A 22,370-nucleotide genomic window follows, 5' to 3' on the forward strand; every position below is an offset into this window, starting at 1 on the left:
AGATTACTAGATAACCTTCACTGGTTTAGTTTGTTTTTAAAAAAAGACACTGAAAAAATAATAATTTGGACATGAAAAAGTTTTTGTTAGAAAAACTTTTTTTCCTTAAAAGTGCCTATCTTGTGATGTATGGACGGTTGGTAGGGAACATAATTACCTGTCTTGAGACAAAATTTCATCAAAATCAAAAATGGTGTTTTTTTTAAATCAACTTTGAATTTTTAGAAATGATTTTTTTCAGTGTAGGGCTCATTTTGGATTTTTTTCAGTATTTTTTTCTTAAAATTTGACTTATTTTGTGATAATCACCCATACAACACTTTTTTGTAGGAGTAGTCATTTTTTGATTAAAAACATTTTTAAAAAATCCATAAAAAAAGTTTAGCCCTTTTCAAAAGTCAGTCCAGATAAATTTTGAAGAAACTAAGTATGCAAAGTGGCTTATCTAGTCTTGGTGTACATACCCAGAAAGTTTCGTTGTAATCTGAGAGGGTGCTGCCAACTCCGAATACGATTTGGGGCGAAATTCGTCAATAGCAAGATTAAAATTTGATGCAATGTGGTAGATCTTACACCGTAACGCACCGTTCTAAGATGTTCTACCCACGTTACGGGACAAATGATATAAAAAGTTTGGCTTAAAAAGAAAAGTGCTCTATCCAATAAGATCGAATAAAGCTAATAGGAAGAACACGGCGCGATATAGGCATACTCCTATGAACGGAGTGCGAATTCCGAAGAAGCTACCGATCGATAGAACATGTGATGAAAACAGAACAATACATAGACAGTCGGGTGCCTGAAACTTTTGCCAGTCTTGGTAAGGTGGTGTGAACTACCAGCCAAGCCGATGTGTTTAAAACCACAGGTCGTACGGCAAAAGTTTCACACATTCGATGTATACGTTCAATACATGGCCTACCTGCCTAATTTCACCTTCTATAAAAATGTTCATATCTATCATTTCATTATCCACTTTGATCTCTACTCCCTTACACTCTGAGTAGAAAAAGACCGATATAGCCTTAAAATGATTAAGTTATAAAACAATTTGTCAAATAACATCTGAAGCTCATGACTTGAATGAATTTAGACAGCATATCTATGTGATTCGGAGACCCTGCTTTAAGTAATTGAGGTAATTTTAACACAAACGAATGGTATTTACTAGGAGATGATTATTGCATTGTTAGCCTAAACCAAGAAAGTTTAAAAAAAAATAGATTTATGAATTTTTAAACATGCGCAAATTATATTTGAATTATTTTCACACTAACTTAGAGACATTTATTTGTTTTGAAAATTTAAAACAACACATTGTTGCTTATACGCAATAATTGCTGGAAAAGATATAAAAAATGGTTCCCTGGATTATGGTACGCATAATTTGCAATAAAAAAAGGTATAAGGATAGAAACATCAGTTTTGGCCAGTCGGATATTTTGGCCATAGTGCGTTATCGAGCCTGTTGCGATCTGAACTAGCAAAAATCTATATATATAAAAATGCAGTGCAGTGGCATACGTGGGACCGCGCATAACTTGCGAACGGATGGTCCGATTTGGGTCATCTAAGTTTTATTCTGTTAGTTTCCACCCAAGGAAGGTTTATGAGGCCAAAAACATGGGAAAATTGCGAGTTTTTGAAAATCGGGTTTTCATACATTTTGAACGGGGACTTGGGCGCTTGACTAGACTTGAAACGTCAAAAAACGCAGTAGGCAAGACAAAGTTTGCCGAGGACAGCTAGTAAAGTATAAATTGAAACCTTTCATTTGACACATTGGTAATTTTCGTATAATTATTGGTTATTTTCATAAAAATGACTGGCCAAAACCAGTGCCCGCACTCTACTATAAAATTTTACTAAATACTACCGTTTCCGAGGCTCCCCTGAGAGTCTACGTAGTTCAAGAATTGGTCCTAAATATGCATGAAGTACTCCAAATAAATAGGAATTCACCAGAATAAAATAAAATTGAAACGAACCCTCTAAATATATCACGCGCTCCGTAGATGCTCCGTAGATAATACTTCAAAATACTTTAAAGAATGCCCGGTAGAAGTATACAAAAACATTAGGAATGCACTTTTGGAATTTTCATTTAACAGAATTTTGGTAAACTCATTCAGGGGTTTGTCCAGATTTCTGGCAATGATTTCCACTAAGGTTTCTGATATGAGCAATTGCATATGAGCAAATGCATACTGATTGATCTCAAACCTACCATATGCATATTTCCTGTAGATAGTAATTTGAAGTTTTTATGATAAAAATCAAACTGTGAGATGTTTCTTGCATTTTACTTGTATCATTTTTCCAGACACGAATGCCACATGAGTGGTAAAGTGTCTTTAATAAATATTAATAATGTATCATTTTTTTTTTTGTGAAGTGAAATTTTGTGGGGTCCACAAATCTGGCTCTTTCCCTCACAATCTACCCGAGTAGAGGTGAAATATTGACGATCAAAACGTAATGTTGGTTTGTTTGATATAAAAGATAAAAGATCTGAAAATAATATCTAAAATATGTTCCAGGAACATCTGGACAATATTAAAATTTGATATTTTCAAATCAATCGAATAGCTTGATGCTATTGGTTAGATCTTACAAAAACTAAATATGATATGATGATGATGTTCCACGAGTATATTTTTGATATTACTTTTAGATCTTTTATCTCTTTTACCAATCAAACCAATATGTATCACTTTTTGATCTCCATATCACAATATGCTATTATTGAGCTCTTTTCCTCTATCCGGGTAGAATAGGACGTCTGGTAGCTTTACCCTAGGTAAAAAATATCTTAGTAAACACGGATACAATCTATAAATTGAGAACCTCTGTACTATCATGTCCTTTTCAACTCCCGTGTCGGCCGGTCGTAGATCGTCGGTAGCAGTCATGTATAATCATGTAAACAAGTTCTTCCCGCTTTTCCCGATCCTCTCAGCTCCGCTGCTATAGGCTGGGGTGGGTAAAACTCGACAGAGCGTGAGGAACATCCAAGCTAAGCTGCTTGCCGTCGTCGTCGTCGCTTGCTACTAATACGATTCCGGCGAAGATGGCCCCAGGTGCTCGGTTCCTAAAAGGAAGAACGCAGCGAAGCGTAAAACCGGTTGGATCCTGGCGCTGCTGTACTACCGGACCGGACCGACTGCCACGCCGCTTCCTGACTGATTTATGGCGAGTATTTTCGGGGTCGCTTGGCAGGGAGCCTTGGTTTACTGCCGCGGCAGGGGTAAGCTTTAAGGCGCCCTCTGGCAGCCTGCTGCTGCCACTAAGCTTAGAATTAAGCTTAATTACGTGGACGTGTTATTTACGCTTCACTTTGCGTCTTTTTGTAGCGACTTTAAAAGATGCTAAAACTTTAATTGGGAGGCTTTAAGGTTAAGTCGTATTTTTCTTCTACGTGGACTAGAAATTTTCTTCATGGAGAAGTACAGTAGCAAGTGGCCTTCCCACCAGTCCGCGGCTCGGAATGTAAACCATGTGGTAAGTAGGTCGCATCAAGCTTCCTGCTCAGACATCATCAGCCCAAGCGAAACTGTCAACGAAGACAACGAGGATGACGACCGCAGTTCAAGTGCCCATCCACTCAATTCAATTCCCCTCCTTCATCTTCATCTGTCATCTGGATGGCGGCGTGCTATGGGAGCCACTATTTCAACCGGTTGCTTCCAGTGCAGTGAGACTCCGCCTGGCCGCGCCGTCGTATCCTTTAGCGTGGGCGACTTGACATGAGACAAGCAGAAGTACACACTCTCCAGAAACTACATCATTCAGAACAGTATCCATGTCTGACGTACGGGATAGATGTTTCCATAAGTTGCCACCACGAATCTATTCTTGGCATTCACCAACGCATAACCAACGCGAAACGGCTGATAATGACCGGAATTGGATTTCTCATCTTGTACGTGGCTGTTTCGTGCCACAAGTGTCACTTGTGGCTGTCCGGTTGCAGATGAGAGATGGTTGATCCGGGTGAACCTTAACCTTGGTCTAAACGGCACGTGCATCGGCTCAATGATGATAGGTTGATTTATGGCATAAACACATTCGAAACCATTCAGAACTGTAGGAGTTCTACCACAATTAGAAAGATATTTGATCAGATGAAAATTTGCAACCGTACATACGACTTGATGGATAGAAAACAACATGATGAACACATCAAACCATCCAGTGTCTCGAAATTAGTTAAGATATGATATCTTTAATGTGAGATTGCTTGATTTTAATTGTATTTAAAAATACGAAGAAAAGAAGATAATCAGATGTTCCAAGAACAAATTAACATTTTCTCATTTTAGTGTCGAAAAAGGCTATTGAAATTGTATGCTCATAAATGTGAATCAATTGCCTGGGAAATAAAGAAATAGAAAAGAATAAAGAAATAGAAATAGAAATCAAGCGACCGTAACGCTCAGACTAAGTCCTGGGTGACCTCTGCTGTACATAGTAGCCGTCTCTATTCCACTCGGCCCATGGCTGTGTATGTGTGTCTCCAGTTCCGCACTCTGCGTAGGGTCCGCAGATCGTCCCCCACTTGGTCGACCCACCTAGCTCGCTGCGCACCACGTCTTCTTGTGCCGGTCGGATGACTCTCGAGAATCATTTTAGTCGGGTTGCTATCCGACATCCTGATGACGTGACCCGCCCACCGTAGCCTCCCGATTTTCGCGGTGTGGACGATGGCTGGTTCTCTCAGCAGCTGATGCAGCTCGTGGTTCATTCGCCTTCTCCGAGTCCCGTCTTCCATCTGCACTCCGCCGTAGATGGTACGCAACACCTTTCGTTCGAAAACTCCAAGGGCGCGTTGGTCCTCTGCACGTAGGGTCCATGTTTCGTGTCCATAGAGGACTACCGGTCTAATCAGCGTATTGTAGATAGTTAACTTCGTGTGACGGCGAACTTTGTTCGATCGTAGAGTTTTGCGGAATCCAAAGTAAGCACGATTTCTTGCCACAATGCGCCTCTGAATTTCTCTGCTGGTGTCGTTGTCGGCGGTCACCAGTGAGCCCAAGTAGACGAATTCTTCAACCGTCTCGATTTCGTCACCGTCGATAGAAATGCGGGGTGACGGACGCGGTAATTTCTCCCTGGAGCCCTTTGCCATCATGTACTTTGTCTTCGACTCATTAATATTAATGACAAATCCGATTCGCCTGGCTTCACTCTTTAGTCGGATGTACGTTTCCCCCATCGTCTCAAATTTACGAGCTATAATATCAATATCATCAGCGAAACCAAGCAGCTGAACGTTCATTAACGTTAACGGACTTCATTGAAATCGTCCCACTCGTGTTTATCCCCGCTCTCCTCATTACACCCTTTAGAGAAGCGCGCGACTACTTTCGCTGGTCGGTCGATTTTCTCGGTTAGAGTTGATTCGAACGCGAGTAAAGAAGGCGGAATCAACATTGATCGTTCAATATTGAGCGACTTTAGACATATGGTGCATTACCCTAACTATTGTGGGGGGTGGTCATCGCGACCAAATGATTCATAATCGCGATGAATACCGCGACGTGAATCTTTATTTAACTAGTGGATCATATCACCTACCAAAGGTAGCTCCAAGATCCACACCTTATCCTACTAAAAAATACTCCTTCCCGAGACAACTGTGGGGATGCTGTGGATTCCACGGTTTATAGTAACAACGGTTGTCGAACTTACATTCCTTCCCTTTACCGATGACCGTAAGGACGTAGCCGGCGCCGTTATTGACTTTCAAATATTGAACTCTCGAATTGTGCACATTGAGTGTGCGTAGCTAGTCCCAAGCACCATTCATTGGTTCTCTGTGCAATTTCGATTGTTCCGGTCAATCACGGGGTAGCAACTACGATGTGTACTGTTATCTTTGCTTTGCTGTTGGGAAATGGCTGATCCAAGTTTTAGTGGACTGTATATAGTGTGTTTCGAGATTTGTTGATTTGTTGAAAAAAATCAACAAATCTCGAAACATAAAATTCAACGGTGACGAAAAACCCCACAAAGGACTGTATATAGGTTGAAGAGGTGGGGTTTCCCAACATCGCTTGGGGCCATAGGGTTTTCTATCCGATTGGGTTGACCATGGCTGACCATGTAATTTCCTCACTTCCGATCCAAAGGTTCACAATGCACATTTATAATTTAAATCAAACATATGTTTCCACATATATTCACAGGGTTTTACGATACAATTTACAAATAAAATGCAATACTACACATATCGTGGCTCCAGACCTACTGAAGCCTTTCTTCGCTGTTATAGCTATCCTGGACGGCGTTCGTGAGAAAGGGTGAACGAAGTTACCCGAATACTTCTTTCTAATGGTGTCTACACTAACTGTCAAAATAATATGTTCACCTATAGTGAGTGAGGCATGCTACAATCCAACACTTTGCTTTGCTTTGCTTTGCTCTCCTTATTACACCCTCTAACGTAATGTTGAACAGCAAACACGAAAGACCATCACCTTGCCGTAACCCTCTGTGAGATTCGAAGGGACTCGAGATTGTCCCTGATACTCGAACTACGGACATCACTCGATCCTTCGTTGCATTGATCAATCGTATCAGTTAAACCGGGAATCTGTATTCGTGCATAATCTGCCATAGCTGTTCTAGAGTCCTGAACGAGCTTATAAACAGACAAATACTGAACATGTTTTCAGGGAAATCCTGAACAAGCTTCTGAGAGGAATCCAGAGCAGGCTTTCTAGAAGAATACTGAACAAGCTTTCTAGTGGAATATTGAAAATGCTTCAATTGGAATACCAAAATGACATCCAGAGGAACCCTAAACGCGCTTCCCAGAAAAAATCTGAACATGCTTCTACACTACCGGAAGAATCCTGCACAGACTTCCAGAAGAATCCTGCAGAGGCTTTCATGTTTCTACTAAACGGGCTTCTACGAGACTCCTGAACAAGCTTTCAGCAGAACCCAGAACATGCTGCTCAAACAGGATTCCTCTAGAGAACAGGAAGGATTCTAGAGAAATCCTGAACAAGCTTTCCACATGAATCTTAAACAGTTTTCCAAAGGAATCCTAAACATACCCACAGACTTCTAGGAGGTTTCTAGGGGATTACTGAACAATTCCAGGAGAATAATTAGAAAGAGAAATCTTAAACATTTCAGAGGAATCCCGAACAGGCTTTCCTGGTGAATCTTGAATAAGCTTCACGGGGGAATCCTTAACAGGCTGTCCAAGAGAATCCTGAAAAGCTTCCCACGATAATTGTAAACATACCTTAGACTCCCAGAGAGAAATGAAATAAACTATAAAATTATACTGGTTCTACGAATCCTCTCTCTCTCTCTCTCTCTCTCTCTCTCTCTCTCTCTCTCTCTCTCTCTCTTCTTGGCGTAACGTCCTCACTGGGACAAAGCCTGCTTCTCAGCTTAGTGTTCTATGAGCACTTCCACAGTTATTAACTGAGAGCTTCCTCTGCCAATGACCATTTTGCATGTGTATATCGTGTGGCAGGCACGAAGATACTCTATGCCCAAGGAAGTCAAGGAAATTTCCTTTACGAAAAGATCCTGGACCGACCGGAAATCGAACCCGTCACCCTCAGCATGGTCATGCTGAATACCCGTGCGTTTACCGCCTCGTCTATATGGGCCCTACGAATCCACTGGCTCTAAATATGACAGGGTGAAGGATATAAGATCATATTGAAGATTTTGGATATATTATTATATATTGATTGAAATGTGGAGGTAGTAAATCGAAGAACATTTGAATGGCTGACGTGATCGTTTCTTCTATAGGCTACCGTGATTATTAAGCGTGCCCAACCCTTGAGAATCACGGTGGCTAACAGAAGAAACAATCATGTCAGTACAATAAATTGTGGAATAGTTAAGATCATGTGGATAAAACAGGAAACGTCCACAAAAAAACCGGTTCTCGAAAAATAGCGACTTTTTGAAAACATAAACAAGCTTTTTTAAACTCACATTTCTAGACGAACATTTGAGAAGGGCCTATCTGCTTTTTCTATTCTATTCTATTCTATTCTAGTGCTTGCACAGCCAGTATTGAAAAGCATCCTGGAAATATCAAAATTTCTTCTGATATTTTCTTGTCAGCATTAATATTTGCAGCATATTATAGATGTGATACAAATATTAAAATGGCCAGGCCCACTGTGCAGACTACTGGATTGAAAGATAATTCAAAAATATAAGGCAATCAGGTTATCCACTTATGAATGACATGATTGACAAACCTTTTTGAATTGAATGAAGGAAGAAACGGGGACAACCGTACCAACCGTTTCTGTGTAGGGGAATGATTTTTGAACATAGGATCGTTGGGAGTGGTGCAGCTAAGAAGGTTATTGCACACTCCGTTGTAGTTGGGGTTTCTTCTCCTGGGATGGGGCACAGGCATTTGTCCATGTGTCCTGGCTTTAAAGCCTAGGCTTAAGCGCCATTACTCGCTCTCTGAAACGAAAAGAAAGAATAATGGTCCCATTCCCAAATGAACAGAACAATAATCCCAATAATTCCGGTCAGTAATCCCATAATAAGCACAACGAAAATAGTAAATTAGTACAAATATGTTAGCCTATCACAGCAACATGAAATGACAAGTTCAGAAATTCATGTCATGATTTACTAAAATCTATAACTTCCTTTGTCATGATTTACTAAAATCTATAACTTCCTAGGTTGGATCTGGCGATTACAGCAACTAGCACAATGCAGAACCCGATTTTGTTTCGTTTGCAATATGTTATTCGACATATGTACATTTTTTGTTATCATAAGCCTATGCTCAAAATGAAACAAGATATTACTGCGAATAGTCTGAAGCTTCAAAGATGCTGCTAAAATGCTAACAAGTTTTTTTTTTTTCAAATTATGCTTCAGGTCGACACTTATGGTGACAAACTGTACAAATATGATGGAAGAATAATTAAAAGATATGTATACATATAAGTAAATCCAAACTATGTATTACCTATTGTAAAAGTCTGATATAATAAAATATTAAAAACAGAAACCAATACAGCTCAATTTACTTTTAATAAAATGTTTGTTTTATTAGAAAAAAATAGCATAGCATCAAAGATAAAAAGGAAAGATAAAAAATCAGCGTACAAAAACGATTCAAGCACCAAGATGACCGCATCAAAAGAATATTTATCATTTATAAGCTTTCACAATAGAATAATAGCATGAAACGAACTCACCAATCTCGATGTTCATCCCTCAATTGCTTTGTTGCTAGTGGCGCCTCAAACACTTAAAAAACACTTTTTTCGTCCTAGAGAACAAAATGAAAACGAACTACCGACTGATTGTCACCATCAGCCAATTTCCTTAAGAACCGATTTTTCAACACGAACATACGAATTTGACCACCCCATTCACCGATCTACACACGCCAACGGTTCAGAATAAGATAATTTATTTGGTACATAAACCAAGTTTTCCACACATTTTCACTGAATTGCCGATGATTTTCTTCGTTTGCTGTAGTTCCGTAAATCTTAAACTGACCAAAGAATCTTCACGGCTAAACGCACGACCTACGAGTACTAGCTCCAGATCTACCAGTTTGACACTACGGGACGCGACGAAGAGAAAAGTAACAAAACGACGACCGATTCCGATGGAAACATTGTTGCCGTAAAAAAAATCACTTGCCAACGGTGGCCACTTGTCGGTGTGTTTCAAACCGTTCAATCACTGTTTTCTTCGGAGATTTGTCAATTTCTCCAAAAACTCTCCTTCCACTTTCATGCACTTCGCCGGATGTTACTGGAAAGCTTCACCTTCAACTCAAGTTAGCACCATCCAAATAGAAATTCGTACATAACATTGAATTGTCTAATTTTTATGCAAATAAATTTACACAAATTCTCGGCCGAATCTAAAATCCGCGGAAGTGAAAAAACGTGACAGTAAACCAAAAACTCAACCGTCCGCGAGCGCCGCCTACCGCGATCTCCGAGAAGGGCCTATCTGCTTTTTGTAAACAAACATGTTTCTGTCTCTGCAGGGCCCATCTGCATCCACCCACGCACATCAACACCCTTATCAAAAAGAGTGTTCTTCAAGATATCTGTTAGGGGTGTTGATGTGCGTGGGTAGATGCAGATTGGCCCTGCAGAGTTTGTTTACAAAAAAAAACAGATAGGCTCTTTTCAAATGTTCGTCTAGATTTCTTAAAAATCTGATGAAACTAAAAAAATCGATCGACGCGAATAGTAAACAGTTGCGTAAGAGCCGCTAGATTCAGAAGACTCCTTGCCAGGAGTGTGTTGCTTGACGCGGAAATTAAACAGTGATCGAAAACCAAAAAAATGGGACGCGTAATTAGCAGCAACTGATCTTTTGCCACTAGTGCATTGTTTGGCCTAAAACTAAAAAGAAGTTAAGGCATGGGTGCGATCGTTCGACGAAATGAAAGTTGGTGAGATCTTTCCAATTAATCCTTTGTATATCACATTATTGTATGGTCATACATTTTCTGAATATAATTTTCACCATCCTATCATCTATCAGAAGCTGTTTCAGGTCAGTAAGCTTTCTTAGATGATAAAAAGAAGTACATATAAAAGTTAAATAAGAGGATGCTTATAATGACTTGGCCAGGTGTTTGAAACAGTGCCGCGAAGCATCAGCGTACAAGTCACAAAAAAGCTGATAAACACCAAACTTGCCTCCAAGGATGGGAAAAAATCATTCATTTATTGCGTATCCCTCACTCACAACCACGCACAATCAACGACGGCCGAATGAATCGCTACCGAATCTGGGTGCCGAAGACGAACGAACCAATATTGAACGAATGTTTGCGGTCTGAGTTGAGTGCGAGAGCATTCATTTTGGAACGTTCATTTAGCGTTCAGTGGAAGCATTCACTACTGGGAATTGAATCAATAAGCGCGTTTTGATTCAATCAGATGAATGTCACTCGATAGTTGAGAGAGCGAACGTTCCTTTCGTATACACCGATGCAAGTTGACTATTTCACACTCTATTTGTTTCTTTCCTGATTTGCTTGCGTGGCGTCGCGTCGGTCGGTGGCGAGCCGTTCGTTTCGCGTTCGTTCTTAGTGCGCCGTGCTTAGTGCACCGTGCTCTCACTCAGTTTTGGGTTGTTGGCGTTATTTTTGCTATTTTACATCGCGGAATTTGAGTGAGCGAATGAGTTTTCCCATGCTTGCCTGTCTCTGCGGTTTGGGGCTGTCCATTAATTACGTAAGGGTTTATGGGGGGAGGGGGAGTTTGAGAAATCTTACGTGCCATACAAAAATTTTTGGGTTCTCATACAAAAAATCTTACAATGGGGGGGGGGAAGGGGTGTCAGAAAATCGTTAAAATTCCCTTACGTAATTAAAGGACAGCCCCTTTCTGATTCGCTCACTCTACAGTCGCTAACACAAAAAAAGACATAATCCCATCCACGTCACCCGGTCACCCTCGTTTTGCTACAATCATCCTGACTTGGATATGGCTCATGTGAGTGTCATGACTCTCTCCTCCACTTCAAGCAGATGCACGCGCAACAGCATGTAAAACTATGCATGTGGATTACCACAAGCACAGTACTACGTCACAAATCCTATTCGTTTTGCATAGCTCAGTTTAAACGCACACATTGAGCGCACCACGCAGTTCGCCCTGTCTACGGCAAACGGTCTCACTTCGCCCGAAATGCATCGTTGCTCAGAGAGATTGATTCTCTCGCAATCCGCCTGAAGCACTCAGCAACTGCTATCGCTGCAAAGCTGCGAAGGGTGGAACCCACAACATGTTTGTCATTCCAGGCGTGACATGCTAGCTGGATCGTATCACCTTGGGAAGGGTGATTCCAAAAAGCGGTTCTAGTAATTGTCTCGTGATGGTCGCGATTATTCGCAGGACTGCACGGTAAAGAATCTGCACGCTGATATAAACTGATTGGCATTTGGATTCGCACTACTGTTTAACACATTCGATATCAATTGAATATCAGTTGGAAAAGAACATTCAATGCCTCTTCAATATTAATGGAACTTTACTTCAATTCGTCATTGAGAATGTTTTGTTTTCAAAACAAACAAAAATTAAAAAAAAAAACATTCCATATCAGGATCTTGAGAGTCATGATCATCTGTTCTTCCACTACACTTCTTCACATCTGTTAGAGAGGTACGATCGGTACGAATCAAAGCAAAACACTTTCTACCACCTGTCATCTATATTTACTTTCATGTCCAAAACAGTCATTATGTAATCAACGGCTTTTCACTTTGGATCATACTGCTTGGTGCATTAGTGCAAATCGAAGTGATTTTCAGTTGATTCCTTCGGTGGGTTTGTTTTGGTTATCAAGTCAACACTGACAGCATTGTGAATTCAAAGGAAAAGCATTTTTGATTATGTTGATTGAGACGTTGAATAGTTCAGGGATTTTTCCCTTGAATCGAGCGTGCAGAATTTTTACCGTGTGGTTTGAAAATCTACAATGTCAATGGATATATGTGGCATCTTTGAAACTCCTTCCGCAATTTTTGTAAGTGTACAGCAATGCTATACTATTTGATGAACCAGATGAAAATGTTAGATGAAGAAAGAAAACCGAACTAATTTACAAGGCCGCAATATTTTTCACACAGGCAACTGTATGTACTTTTTTATCTCATCTTATCTAGTATATTCTACATACACACTAGGATGATTGAAACATTGCTCAAAAACTACCGTTCTAAGTGCATTCAAGCCCATTGCATCACATTTGTCAGATTAGCACTTGGATGAAGGAGAAATCCAAAATGTTGGCGCCATGAATTGTACTTATAACTCGAGTATATCTTGCCCACCAACACAACACACATCGCAACCGGCAGCACTAATCTTCTCTAGCCACACCAGTTGACTGTGCGGCAGTAGGGGAAAGTGGGGCAATATGCCATTTTTCAAACTTTCATCGTTTTCAATGATAAATAGCTTCATTCACTAGGCTTTCAAAGTGTTAACAGCAACTAGACAATATTTGCTCGATACTTCAGCAAAAATATTCATTAAACTAATGCATTTTCATCGATTTATAGCGATTTCAAAAACTGGTTCGCAAAACGGAAGTGGTGCAAAAAGGCCATCTGCCATGGGGTAAGATGCCACTTCATGAAAACGTTCAAAAATTACGTCCATCATTTTTTGAGCATTTCAAACTCCCTTTGCTCCTCTGGTCCGCTTTTTTCGTATGCTCAATACATGGAGTGTCACCCCTCTCCCCGCTAAACGATGGTCGTCATAATTGAATGACCCCTAACATGAAAAGCGTAGACATCAACAACCATGCGCCTCCATATGTGTCTCAATCTGCTTGGAAACACTTGGCTGGTAATAAAATAACCAGAAAACCTTAATTGCAAGCACGAAAAACCGGAAGTTGCCAGTTTTCATTGGGAAATCGAAAGATTTTCCATGGGTATGACGGCCGAGCTTCTAGAAGAATGTTTTATGTAAACATATCTTGACACCATTCATCTATAGTAATGGTCAAGTCTCATTCAGGAATGATTTTATGAGTTGGGCCATTTTACCCCATCTTGGCATTTTGGGCTTTGTTCCCCTATAGCTATGCAATACCCAACACCCAAGGATCCCCAGTCAGTAACGGGTGTTATTCCCACATAAATTTGTCCGATTTGGAGCGATTCCACTGGCGTGAAAGTCGCCACCAGCATTGCTGCCCAGCCCAAGTCCGGCAACCAGGCGACATCGATAAATTCCTATAGGAATAGGAAAATTTTTCCCTCGCTGACTGTGTGCTGACTGTGTCCCATTCCGAAAGATTTGTGGCGACAACGACAAAGGATTCCAAAAGAGAGCGAACGAAGAAGAAAGAACACACACACAGTCCAAAATAAGAAGCATAATCGAGCGGAATGAGGAGCTCTGCGATGGTGACCAGCCAGTAGGTAGAGCACCAGAAGTGGATTGTGAATCCAGGGAGGACGAGGGAAGCCACGTGGAGAACAACACGGTAAAAATTCTGCACGCTCGATGTAAGGGAAAAATCCCTTAACTATTCAATATCCCAATCAACATGATCAAAAGTGCTTTTCCTTTGAAATCGCTATGCTGTCAGTGTTGATTTGATAACCAAAACAAACCCACCGGAGAAATCAACTGAAAATCACTTCGATTTGCACTACTGTACAAAGCAGTACGATCCAAAGTGAAAAGCTGTTGATTTAGTAATGACTGTTTTGGGCATGAAAGTAAATATAGATGACAGGTGGTAGAAAGTGTTTCGCTTCGCATCACAACTCTCTAACAGATGTGAAGTAGTGTAGTGGTAAAGAAGATGATCGTGAATCTCAAGGTCCTGGTATCGAATCTGGGTGCGGTGAACACTTTTTTTTAATTCTAAATTTGAATTCAAAACATTGTCAACAACAAATTGAAGTGAAGTTCCATTAAAATTTAAGAGACATTGGATGTTATTTTTCGAATGATATTTAAGTCATAACAAACTGATTGAACAGTAGTGCGAATTCAAGTGCCAATCAGTTCATATCACAATGCTGATTTTTTACCGTGAAGATTTATCTCCTAAGAGGAAGTTTCGACTCGGCGAAATTTGTGTCGGTTTATCGTGCGACTGGGGAGCTCCACGGTTGTAATTGGTAGGATTGTGGATGAGACCGTAAAATATGCCTGAACATTAAGACTAAAACAAGCGAAAAATTATAACAAAAAATTTGTGATTTCCTTTTTATTTTTATTTATTTTTTATTTAAATGTTCAAACATTTTGTAAGAATTCTCAAAAAAAAATTTTGAAAATTATAAAACCACCGAAAAACAAACTGCGAATAAATCCTTCAAAATAAAACAATTATTACTAAATAACGCAGCCGAAATGTTTTTTCAACATTGTTTATGAACTGATTTAAGTTGGAGTTACATGAAAACCTTAGTAAGGAAACCGAGTACTTACAGGTAATTGTTCCTATTTGTTGCGCTTCTCAAAACCTTCCAAAATTGTTTCAAAAACCCCTTTCCCCCATTCTAGTCAGTGGATGAGTGGTACAGAGCAAAAGTAGTCTTATCTGATTAAGAAGATCCCCGAAAGTCTAACAATAAGCGGAAATGCGAGTGTGTTGTTATAGGACTTGTCCGTCCAGTGAGCGACCACTTTTCCGTTGGGATGGGAAAATTTCTCTCGGAATTGTACCTCAGGAAAGAAATTACCGTTCTCGATTGGGCTTCTGGCTGGGCCGCCCTTGACAAAATATCCGGTCCCCAGGCCCGGTTGACTGACGGTGTGAGGAATGAGTATCGTTTGGAGTTTTCTCTCCCCCGGATCCGTCAGATGGTGGCGGTGTGGTGCGGTGTAGGGGCTGATGTGGTCGAAATTGAAGCAATATTCGAAAAGGTGTATCGCTGTCGTCCCCTGCCCGGGCACAATTGCGATCAACGGAAGTGGAGTGAATGGATTTTATTTTTTTATGAAACGATTGAAAAGAACGGAAAAATCAATAAAATGAAATATTGAACTTGATCTCGACTGATGGCTTTATCGAGCGGGACGTCTTTAGGACCGGATGTGTTGTGAAACCTACCTTCGGCGATTTTCTGGGGAGACTTCTTCGAGGACGGCATATATGGATGATTCAATTTTGTTGGGATTAAGGAGAAATTGAGTACACTGGACTGGGAGGTAATATTACAACTCGTCATTATGAGGGGATGCGGAATCTGCAATAACAATATATGTCAGTTGTTGATTTTTTTTTTCTGGAAGAAGAAATTTTATTAATGAATTGTACTATGAATCTATATAACATTGCAAACTATTTGGATCCTCTGTTGTTTGAAAGAATTCCTACAGAAGTTTTCAGGGAATTCTCCCAGGTGTTCCTTAACATGTTCCTTCAGGAGTTTCTTCGGGAGTTCCTTAACCCTTTGGAGCCGGTGGGGTCATATATGACCCCAACATAGAAACGGCTGTATAAATTCACCCATTCGACAAAACAGAATACTGTCTTCGGCAAAAGAGGTTGAAAATTGAGTCCTCTATTAGGGTAAAATGGGAATATTTGTATTTGGGACTTCATTGATAACCTAGAACATCCTGATCACCATGAAATTTGGAAAAACGAAATAATTGACATACCAGTTGTTCTGAACTCGGATGTGAGTTTCGTTTATATGTATTCAATTAACCTTCGTCAAGGATATCAAAAGGTGTTTAATATTCTGGGATGTTCTAGGTGTTCCAAACTGTCCTATAGTGAATCTACAAGAATAATTTTATGTATTTCCGCCACAATTACTAGCATTGCATAACCTACTGGGATCCGTGAAGCTCTTAACATCTACAATGTCATTTATAGACACTATAGGGATATTCCAGGTCAGCCAAACTACCTTGGAGTTCAGGACTTCAGGTCTACACTCGTTACAGTAGCCATATCTGTGATACGGAGTAACGCTGCATAATCAACCGCAGTTACTGGAGCAATCTGAAGCTTTAGGACATCTAGGGTCGTCCAAACTGTTCCATAATAAAGGCCTTCAAATCTACAAGAATAACTTTGTGTTTTCAACATATATAATAGTATTGTATAATCTGCTGGGGTCCGCGAAGCTCTTGAAATCTCAAATGATATTCCAGGTCGGCCAAACTATATTGGAGTTCAGGACTTCAGGTCCTAAACTCGTAACAACAGCCATATCTGTTATACTGAGTAACGTTGCATATTTATCCGTGGTTACTGGATCAATCTGAAGTCTACTTTTTTATTATAAACCTTTGGGACATTCTGGTTCGTCCAAACTGTTCTATAATGAAGTGCTGCAAATCTACAAGAAGTTTTCGCCATAAATAATAGTATTTAGAGACACTACAGCGATATTCAAGGTCAGCCAAACTACCTTGGAGTTCAGGACTTCAGGTCTACACTCGTAGCAGAGAGCTCGTCCATAAGGGGAGAGGGGGAGGGGGTTGGGTGTTAAAACCACCCGATTACCGACGCTCTATATACTAGGCGCCCCTCCGGCTTTTGCCGAAATTGGGAAATACCCCTCCCTTGGCGCCACTTCTGTGCACGGGCCTGCGTAACAGTATCCATATCTGTTATACTGAGTAACACTGCATGATCAGCCGCAGTTACTGAAGCAATCTGAAGTCTTCTTTTTTATTATTAATCTTTGGGACATTCACGGTCGTCCAAACTGTTCTATAACGAAGTCCTTTAAATCTACAAGATTTTTTTTTGTGTTTTCACCATAAATAATAGCATAGCATAATTTGCTGAGATCCGCGAAGCTCTTGAAATCGCAAATGTCATTTAGAGACACTGTGGGAATGTTCCAGGTCAGCCTAACTATCTATGAGTTTAGAACTTTAGGTCTACACTCCTAACATCAGCTATATCTGATATACTGAGTAACGTTTCATAATCAATCGCGGTGACTGGACCAACCTAAAGTCTACTATATATTTTTATGAACCTTTGGGACATTGAGGGTCGTCCAAACTATCCTGAAGTTTAGCTATTGATAGTAACAGTTTTTAGTCTCACAATGAACTCATGAGTCATTTCAAGATAGTTTTGAGAAATTCCATATCAACATCACTACTCCGGAGACCATAGCTTCAGGTCTACACTTGTGATAATAGTTTTTGCCACTACGTTAAGGTGTTACATAATCCACTGTATTTTCCAAAGCAGTTAGAGGAACAATACGTGTTGTTATATATTTTTGGGATATTATGGACTGCTTACTGTTATGATGCTTAGTTGATAGAAACAACCACTGTAACTTTGAGAAGACTTGCTGGACATGATAGATTGCAAATCGTAGCTATCAATGAAAGAAGTTACCGTTACACTCGGGGACTTTAGGATCTAAACTCAAGAACAGTTTGGATGACCTAAGACATCCTTACTAATCTGAAATTTAAAAGAGACAATTACACCGTCTTCGACCTTGTGGCCACTACAGACTGAACATTACAACATTAGACAACGGACAACACATATAACACCCAGTGGCCCAGTGGAGAATTTTCCGTTTTGACGAAAAGTTTTCCCCGACTGGAGCGGGAATCGAACCCACACTCCGAGGCTTACGAGACACCTAAACGACTGACGCCGCTAACCGCTCGGCCACGAAGCCCACTAAATTGTGTAAATTGTGAAATTGTCTATTTACCTTTCAAAAGACTTACTGGACATGATAGATTACAAACCGCAGCTTTGTATAATGAAAGCAGTTATCGTTCCACCCGTAGACTTCAGGATCTAAACTCAAGTACAGTTTGGATGACCTAGGATATCCCGACTGATCTGATACTGTCTATTTACCTTTCAGAAGACTTACAGAACATGATAGATCACAAATCGCACCGTTGTATAAGGAAAGCAGTTACCGTTACACTCGTAGGCGTTAGGATCTAAACTAAAGAACAGTACCCCGAATGATCTGATACTGTCTTCTGAATTTTCAGAAGACTTACTGGACATGATAGACTACAAATCGTAGTTTTGTATAATGAAAGAAGTTACCGTTACACCCGTAGAATTAAGGATCTAAACTCAAGAAAAGTTTGAATGATCTAGGATATCCTGACTAATCTGATATTGTCTATTTACCTTTCAAAAGATTTACTGGACATGATAGATTACAAATCACAGCTTTGTATAATGAAAGCAGTTACCGTTACACCCGTAGACTTTAGGATCTAAACTCAAGAATAGTTTGGATGACCTAGGATATCCCGAATGATCTGATACTGTTATCTGATCTGATACTGATTTGAACTTTCAGAATACTTGCTGGACAAGATAGATTACAAATCGTAGCTTTGTATTACGAAAGATGTTACCGTTACACCCGCAGACTTTAGGATCTAAACTCCAGAACAGTTTGGATGACCTAGGATGTCCAGAAAAAATATTCCACATAATATTCTACCGTTTTTATACTATTGAATACCAAAACTACAGAAAAACGTAGAGAAAAACTCCAGAATAACGCTTGGAAAAAATCTGGCTTCAAAGGGTTAACGAATTCTTCCAAGAGTTCCTTTGGGAATTCCTCTAAGAGGTATTCGTGGATTTCTTCAGGAGATTCTTAGGGAATTCCTTCAGAAGATCTTTGGGAATCCCTTCGGGTGTTCCTTCTGGAATTCCTTTAGGAATCCCTTTGGCAATTCCATTAAAAATTCGTTTGGAAGTTCTTTGGAAACTCCTCCAAGAGTTTTGTGTTAAATTCTCCAGGAGTTTTATCTTCAGGAATTCTTTCTTTAATTGCTCCAGGAACTCTTCGAGAACTGCCACAGGAAATATATGGAAACTTCTTCAGAAGTCATACAAGAATTCCCCCAGGAGCTCTTCCATGAATTACTCCAGGAGCTCCTTTATTAACCTTTGCTGTACTAACATACTTTTTGGCACATCATTTTTACCTTCAATTTTCTCTAACTTAGTCAAATCTTAACCGATTTTAATTCTCTTGGCTCGGTTGGATCGGGATTTTTCCCTAGTTTTGACGGTCCAAAGATGGATTGGATTGGCCAAGTGGTTTCGGAGATATTCCGGACTCCGTTGGGGTAATAGATTATCTTGGACCAGAGAACTCTAGAATTTGTCATCAGCTCGATGGTTTTCGCATTATTTCTAGGCTGTTTATCCTACAAAAACTCGGTAAAATGTTTCGACAATACCCGGAAGCATTCATGAACTCTCTGGGAACCACCTGGCCACGTTACAGATTCCACGCCCCCAGGGAAGTGGCCAATTACCGACCTGAGCCAAACCCTAACGTGCGACCTATCAAACTTCATGAATTTTCAGTGCCAGCTCGTTGGTGATCATTATAAGGATGACCCTTCTTTGTGTAACCACTTGGCCATGTTCCGGACTGAAGGCCACGCCCCCGGGGAAGTGGCCAATTACAGACCTGAGCCAAACCCTAACGTGCGACCTATCAAACTTCATGAATTTTCAGTGCCAGCTCTTTGGTGATCATTACAAGGATGACCCTTCTTTGTGGAACCACTTGGCCATGTTCCGGACTGAAGGCCACGCCCCCGGGGAAGTGGCCAATTACCGACCTGAGCCAAACCCTAACGTGCGACCTATCAAACTTCATGAATTTTCAGTGCCAGCTCTTTGGTGACCATTACAAGGATGACCTTTCTTTGTGGAACATTTTGGCCATGTTCCGAACTAGAGGCCATGCCCCCGGGGAAGTGGCCACTTACCGACATGAAACAAACCCGTGCATGCGACCTATCAAAGTTCTTGAATTTTCAGTGCCAGCTCTTTGGTGACCATTACAAAGTTGACCTTTTTTTGGTGGAACCATTTGGCCATGTTTCCGACTAAAGGCCATGCCCCCAGGGAAGAGGCTACTAACCGACCTGAGCCAAACTTCATGAATTTACAGTGCCAGCTCGTTGGTGATCGTTACAAGGATGATTTTTCTTTTCCGAACCACTTGACCATGTTCCGAACTAGGGGACATGCCTTCAGGGAAGTGGCCACTCACCTACATGAAACAAACCCTAGTATGCGACCTAACAAACTTCTAGAATTTTGAGCGCCAGCTTGTCGGTGACTATTTCAAGTACAACTTTTCAATGTGAAACCACTTGGCCATGTTCCTGAAACTCCTTTAGGAATTCTTTCGGATGTTCCTTCAGAAATTCCACTGGGGTTCGTTCCCGAAATCCTCTGAATTTTCTTTCAAAAATTTCACTGGAGGCCTCTTCAGTAATTCCTTTGGATGCTGCTTCTGGAATTTCTCTGGAAGTTCTTTTAGTAATTCTTCTGGAAGTTCCTTCAAGAATTACTGAAGAACTTCCAGAGGAATTCCTGAAGAGACTTCCAGTGAAATTCCTGAAGGAACTTCCAGAGAAATCTTGAGGAATTCCTAAAGAAATTTTATGATCAATTCTCAGAGAAATTCCCGAAGAAAACTCCAGAGGAATTCCCGAAGGAAATTCCAGAGGAATTCCCGAAGGAAATTCCAGAGGAATTCCCGAAGGAAATTCCAGAGGAATTCCCGAAGGAAATTCCAGAGGAATTCCCGAAGGAAATTCCAGAGGAATTCCCGAAGGAAATTCCAGAGGAATTCCCGGAGGAAATTCCAGATGAATTCCCGAAGGAAATTCCAGAGGAATTCCCGAAGGAAATTCCAGAGGAATTCCCGAAGGAAATTCCAGAGGAATTCCCGAAGGAAATTCCAGAGGAATTCCCGAAGGAAATTCCAGAGGAATTCCCGAAGGAAATTCCAGAGGAATTCCCGAAGGAAATTCCAGAGGAATTCCCGAAGGAAATTCCAGAGGAATTCCCGAAGGAAATTCCAGAGGAATTCCCGAAGGAAATTCCAGAGGAATTCCCGAAGGAAATTCCAGAGGAATTCCCGAAGGAAATTCCAGAGGAATTCCCGAAGGAAATTCCAGAGGAATTCCCGAAGGAAATTCCAGAGGAATTCCCGAAGGAAATTCCAGAGGAATTCCCGAAGGAAATTCCAGAGGAATTCCCGAAGGAAATTCCAGAGGAATTCCCGAAGGAAATTCCAGAGGAATTCCCGAAGGAAATTCCAGAGGAATTCCCGAAGGAAATTCCAGAGGAATTCCCGAAGGAAATTCCAGAGGAATTCCCGAAGGAAATTCCAGAGGAATTCCCGAAGGAAATTCCAGAGGAATTCCCGAAGGAAATTCCAGAGGAATTCCCGAAGGAAATTCCAGAGGAATTCCCGAAGGAAATTCCAGAGGAATTCCCGAAGGAAATTCCAGAGGAATTCCCGAAGGAAATTCCAGAGGAATTCCCGAAGGAAATTCCAGAGGAATTCCCGAAGGAAATTCCAGAGGAATTCCCGAAGGAAATTCCAGAGGAATTCCCGAAGGAAATTCCAGAGGAATTCCCGAAGGAAATTCCAGAGGAATTCCCGAAGGAAATTCCAGAGGAATTCCCGAAGGAAATTCCAGAGGAATTCCCGAAGGAAATTCCAGAGGAATTCCCGAAGGAAATTCCAGAGGAATTCCCGAAGGAAATTCCAGAGGAATTCCCGAAGGAAATTCCAGAGGAATTCCCGAAGGAAATTCCAGAGGAATTCCCGAAGGAAATTCCAGAGGAATTCCCGAAGGAAATTCCAGAGGAATTCCCGAAGGAAATTCCAGAGGAATTCCCGAAGGAAATTCCAGAGGAATTCCCGAAGGAAATTCCAGAGGAATTCCCGAAGGAAATTCCAGAGGAATTCCCGAAGGAAATTCCATAGGAATTCCCGAAGGAAATTCCAGAGGAATTCCCGAAGGAAATTCCAGAGGAATTCCCGAAGGAAATTCCAGCGGAATTCCCGAAGGAAATTCCAGCGGAATTCCCGAAGGAAA

The 22,370-nt window shown here is 40.8% G+C and overlaps 1 protein-coding gene across 10 annotated transcripts in view; it reads right to left on the reverse strand.

Moving 5' to 3' along the window:
* Positions 1–22,370, reverse strand: part of LOC109623365 (low-density lipoprotein receptor-related protein 1) — an 880,389-nt gene that overhangs the window by 407,089 nt on the left and 450,930 nt on the right. The gene's annotated exons all lie outside the window — the stretch shown is intronic.

The sequence above is a fragment of the Aedes albopictus genome, chromosome 3 (assembly GCF_035046485.1).
Source record: "Aedes albopictus strain Foshan chromosome 3, AalbF5, whole genome shotgun sequence".
NCBI classification, from domain to species: domain Eukaryota; kingdom Metazoa; phylum Arthropoda; class Insecta; order Diptera; family Culicidae; genus Aedes; species Aedes albopictus.